The following is a 6,057-nucleotide window of genomic DNA, read 5'->3' as shown; positions in this document are numbered from 1 at the left end:
GGCTGTATGCCAGTATTCTGGCACAGAAAAAGTCTAACATTTTTGCTCAAAACACATTTTACAACTTCTCAGTTTTACCATTTTTCAGAAAAGTGGGTGGGACTTCCAATGCCAGACATATTTACTGTAATTTACACCAGAAACTGGCATCAATTATAATTTGAGATGAGCGAATCAAAGCCGACGAAGTGGAATTTGTTCCGAATTTTAGGAAACTAGATTCGCACGGAAGGCGAATTTCCTCGCGCTTTGTGGTAACGAATCGCATGTTATCCTAAAATGGCTGCTACACGAGTGAGGACATGGAGAAAGGAACTCTGGGAAGTTGGGATCACCCATAATGCCATGCATGCAGCCAATCAGCAGCCAGCCAGCCCTGTGATGTCACAGCCCTATAAATAGCGGCAACCATCTTAGATTCTGCCATTTACCAGTGTACTTAATGCAGGGAGAGACGTCAGCAGGCGCTAGGGACAGCCATAGGAAAGACTTGATTGCAGTGAAAAAACAATTTATAAGTGCAGGGAAAGGATAGGGAGGAATCATTCCGCAGCATTTATATAGAACAGGGTTCAGTAGGGGAGTGTACAGCCTGGGTAATAGGAACAATCCTATTACACCTTGCTGCACTGACTGGGGATCCAAATTGCCATTATACAGCTTTGTCATTCCAGCAAACCATTCTTCTTATTCGGGTGCAAGTGCTGTTTGATACAGCCATTAACAGGGTTTATTACAAGGAAATATTTCTACAGTATGTCTTATTTGCCCTTGTCCATTTATATGTTAAGCCCTTTTTGCCGTGTATTAGTGGCAAAATAAAAATATATTCACTGTCCAGCGTTGCTATTCTCTATTGAAAAGCCTTTTGTGTAGCGTAAAAGTAGAAAAAATTAGGGCCTAATTGCCGTTCAGCTGTGCAGTGATATATTTTACAGCCCTGTTTGCCGTGTATTAGTGGCGAAATAAAAATATATTCGCCGTCCAGCTTTGCACTTATCTGGTGAAAAGCCTTTTGTGTAGTGTAAAAGTAGAAAAAAATTATGGCTTAATTGCCGTTCAGCAGTGCAGTGATATATTTTACAGCCCTGTTTGCTGTGTAATAGTGGCGACATAAATATATATGTTCGCCACCTAGCGTTGCACTTATCTGGTGAAAAGACTTTTGTGTAGTCTAAAAGTAGAAAAAAATTAGGGCCTAATTGCCGTTCAGCTGTGCAGTGATATATTTTACAGCAGTGTTTGCTGTGTATAAGTGGCGAAATATAAATATATTCGCCATCCAGCATTGCACTTATCTGTTGAAAAGCCTTTTGTGTAGTGTAAAAGTAGAAAAAAATTAGGGCCTAATTGCCGTACAGCGGTGCAGTTATATGTGGTGAAGCCCTTTTTGCAGTATGGACCAAATTACGCAGTGGTGACATTTTTGGTTAAACAGGCTTTTTTGGGGAAAATTGATGGGTGATTATAGACTTTGTTCTGTATGAACCGAATTCCATTATCCTTTCATTAGTGAAATGTTTTATTTCAAACATGTTTTTTTCGGGAAAATTTATGGGTGATTGTAGACCTCCTTTTGCTGTATGGACCGAATTACATCGTCGTGGGTCCAGCAGTAAACATAATGAAGATGCTGATGACAACACACCAGCAGACTTTGCCTTTACCATCTATTCACAATTAAATCAAGCAGCTTCAGTAAGTTTAAACATGTGTTTTTATCTGCTCTGTCTGCATTCGATCTCCATAGCACACAAGACATGACAGGAGAGCTGGTTTGGAGTCCAAGTCCAGTTTCTTAAGATCAGGAGTTCCATCAGAATTGTGCATAACATTCTTGCTCTTTGTACAAAGCCATAGCAAAAGAATTCCGTAGGCAAAATAAAAATATATTCGTCATTCAGCGTTGCACTTATATGTTGATAAGTATATGTTATATTTTGTATGTGAAATAGGCTTTTTTTCGGGAAAATTTATGTGTGATTGTACACCTCCTTTCGCGGTAAGGACCGAATTACTTAGTGGTGAAATTTTTTTGTGACACTGTCTTTTTTTCAAAAAATGTATGTGTCACGGTCCCTCCCACGACAGAGGTGAGAAGATCTGAGAGACTGGCGGCACGTGAAGGTTTCTGACAGTCTGTCTGTTTTTATCTTGCAGTGTTGTTGTTTGGTAATGACCACACCTCTTGTCAGGTGCAGCTTGTTGTCATTTCTGAGGCTTTATTTAGTTCTGACTCACACTGCTTACCATGCGGTTAATATTTCCTGCTGGAGTTGGTTGAACTGGTGTGTTGTTCCTTTGGATCTCCTGCTCCTCCATTCTCCTATAAGCTAAGTGCACTTTGTTTTGAATTTTGTTGTTCGCTTGTGTCACAGTGCCTCCTGTGACAGAGGTTAGAAAATCTGAGAGACTGGCTGCACACTAGGGTTAACTGACAGTCTCTTGATTGTCAGTGTTGTTGCTTGGTAATGACCACACCTCTTGTCAGGTGCAGCTGTCGTCATTACTGTATTCCCTATTTAGTTTGGTCTCAGACTTCATACCATGTGGTTGATATTCTCTGCTTGGATTTGAAAGAGATGGTGTGTGGACTTTACCTCTGTTCCTGCTCATCCATTTTCTTTAAATTAAGTTGTACTGCTCTTTGTATTTGGTTGTTTTCCTTGTGCTTGTTGTTATTAGGCCTCAGGGAGAAGCTGGTTCGTTCACCTGGGATGGAACTAGAAGTCTCATTCCCTTTCACTACCTCAAGGGCTCCTAGGGTCTAGGTTACGGCGTATGTATTTTCCCACCTTCGGGGTCTATACATACTGACAGGAGTCAGGGCCAATGGTAGGGGGTTCCTAGGAGGTGACCTTTCCCCTCTCCCTAGCCTTGAGGCCTAGTTCTGTGTCCCTCCCCTCCCCTTAATTTGTGACAGCTTGTGTGTGTGTGTTGTTGTCTAGACCTCAGGGAGACGCTGGTTCCTTCATCTGGGGAGGAACCAGTCATCTCATTCCATGCCACCACTGCTAGGGCCTCCAGGGTCTCCAGGGCTAAGGTTCTGGTGTATGAGTATTTCCACCTTCAGGGTCTACTCATACATGTAGGAGTCATGGAAAGGTCCAGCAATTCCTAGGAGGTCACCATCCTTCTCCCTTAGCTTTGAGGCCTAGACTCTGGTCTATTCCTTCAGTGTGTTATCTGGTGTTATCCCCTCCCCATTACTCGTGACAGTATGGGTGATTGTACACCTCCTTTTGCAGGTATGGACCGAATTACTTAGTGGTAAAATTCTTTATGTGACACAGGCTTTCTTTGGGAAAATGTATGGGAGATTGTACACCTCCTTTTGCAGTATGGACCGAATTAGGCCTCTTTCACGCGAACGTAAGGGAACCGTGCTTGTGCTGCTGATCGCATACGGCGGTCCGGCAAATTCACGAGGCACCAGCCGTGTGCATTCCACATCACGGAGGAGGACCCATTCACATGAATGGGTCCGCAATTCCGGAGATGCGTTGGGGAACGGAAGCACGGAACGGAACCCCATGGAAGCACTACGGAGTGCTTCTTTGTTGTTCCCTTCCATGCTTCTGTTCCGCAAAAGCGGAATGGACAGATCGCGGACCCCATTCAAGTGAATGGGTCTGCGATCCGCATGCGGCTGCCCCACGGTCGGTGCCTGTGCATTGAAAGAGGCCTTACTTAGTGGTGAAATTCTTAGTGGTGACACACTCCTACACCGCAAAGCACACCCACCTTGACCTGCAGCGGCAGAACGGCATCCCCCAAAATAGGCTGATATGCGACGTTTGCACCCGTTGGAATTCCACCCTCCATAGATTGGACCGACTATACGAATAGAGAAAGGCCATCAATGATTTCTTGATGATCCAAACGGACAGGAGTAGTCAGTCAGTGTCAGCTTCAATGTCAGTCAGTGGCAGTTCATGCGTGACACCTGCCGTTTGCTCAGGCCCTTTGAGGAGGGAACTTTATTTGTCAGTCACCAGACTACGGGATGAACAATGTCATTCCACTGCTTTATGCCCTGGAATAGATGCTGGTAAATCTGGCTGGTCAGGGGACTGGAGACGTGGCGCCTAGAAAGATGGCGGCAGAGTTCGATACATTTGTCTGTCAAGATCTCTGTTTACAGTCAGTGAACAGGAACATAATTTATCGCAAGGATATGCAAACACCAACCGATGGGGTGTTAACCCCCAGAAGTAGGTCATCGGCACGAAGGAGCAGTCATTTTCACAGCACGAGGTATCCTCCCGGAAGCTTGACCTCTGCACGTCGACTGTCTTCTGTCATGGCGCGGTGTGGGTAGATAACTCCACACCGACCACAAGTGGGAAGGGAAAAGGTACTAGGCCTGGAAACTAGAGAAAGGGGAAAAGGTCACCACCCAGTGAATCCCTAAACCGAGCCCTGACTACTATAAGTATGAGCAGACCTTGATGGTAGGAATGTTCATACGCTGGAACCTAGGGCCCTATCTGATCCTAAAGTGCTCTGGAAATAGTGTCAGGACAAGAGACGACCTGTTCCTTCCCATCTGAAGGAACAGGAGACTCCCTCAGGCCTAATACCGAAAGGTAGGGGAAAACACCACTAACAAGAAATAAGGAAAAATACACAACTCCAAAGTATGCAGATGAGCAGGAACTCAGGGGAGAACCAGACACCAGCTCTAGTCTTCACAACCTGAAAGGAGCCATCAACCACATAGCATGGGTGAGGCCAGGCTAAATAGAGGAGTAAGAATGACCACTTAAGCTACACCTGAGACCAGAGGTGTGGTCATTCCCAGCAACAACACAGAAAAGTGAAACCAGAGAGGCTGTCAGATCAGAGAGACCATGACATCTGCATGGAGAAGTTTGTCTAAAAGAAAAATTCCACAGTGCACCCCCTTGGAGGAAACTCTTGATCCTACACAGGCTGCTTTGCTCCTTCAAAAACAATGGACTCTGTACAGCGTGACACTGATGTATAATTTCTCATACAACAGACTGAAAGAGTTTTTCAAGCACCTGTCTGCCCAGATAGCTGCCAAGAAGCAGAAGGGTCTTGCCATTGAAGTGTGCTCAGAGCTGAACCTAAAAGCCAAATTTTCCTGTTTACCTGGACTCAAAGGAAAGGACAGAGATCCACTGGCTGTGCTCATACAGATTTCATCCAAGCCTTCCACTCACTAAGGCAAGCACAGAGGACCGGATTGTGTGGACAGGTTGGTTCTGCCGGACATACACAGAGGATGATCTATCGGAGGTGCTACCAAAGACATTTACTTGCCTACCACTCTTCCTGTATAATGGCTCTGAGGCGCTCACGACTATCGTAGGGACGTGGTTCCAAAGAAACTTGGTCTGTTGTTTCGGTAAGCTGGTGATCAGTTCTGAGGACCTTATGTGGCTAGCAGTGATGTGGACCGGGTATTACATGTCTGGATCAGTGTCAGCCACAGAGCTTGTTTTCTCTGTGCCCGTCGAACCTCACATGGACATTTCTTATGCCATCCACGCAGAGGACTTCAAGACTTTATGGAATGATATTCATAAATCAAAGGACGAGGTTACGTTGGGGGAAGTGGACAATTTATCCCAATGTCTTTACTCGCAGTTCTTCAGACACTTTAGAATCCACTTATCAGCAACCCAACTCGTCAAGGTGACGGCATCTGTGGCATCAGTGCATTGTGAAGGACAAGTACCTCAAGTAAGAACTACCTAATCTGAGTGCTGGAATTCATCATGGAGCTGGCCATCAATAACATCCAGTATTGAATAGTGATGAGCGGGAGGTTCCATATTCGATTTCGACGAAATTAGCGAATATTCGTCTCATATTCGTTGAAATCGAATATCCGTCATTATTCTAGTTATCGCGATTAATATACGATTTAAATAATTGCATATTGCGATTTTAACTTAAGGTAACTTTCCTATTGGTTTGATATCTGGAATTAGCAAAGATGACGAATATAGCAAATTTACAGCACTATATTCGAAATATTCTCGAATTAGCGAAGTGTCGATATTCGCAAAAAAAAATTGCTATTCG

At 44.5% G+C, this 6,057-nt stretch overlaps 1 pseudogene; it reads left to right on the top strand.

Annotated features, from left to right (window-relative positions):
• The first annotated feature begins 4,177 nt into the window (after nucleotides 1-4,177).
• On the top strand, nucleotides 4,178-5,780 carry LOC122938411 (annotated as a pseudogene).
• The last annotated feature ends 277 nt before the right edge of the window (nucleotides 5,781-6,057 follow it).

The sequence above is a fragment of the Bufo gargarizans genome, chromosome 1 (assembly GCF_014858855.1).
Source record: "Bufo gargarizans isolate SCDJY-AF-19 chromosome 1, ASM1485885v1, whole genome shotgun sequence".
NCBI lineage: Eukaryota > Metazoa > Chordata > Amphibia > Anura > Bufonidae > Bufo > Bufo gargarizans.
This window is presented reverse-complemented; position numbering and strand designations above follow the sequence as displayed.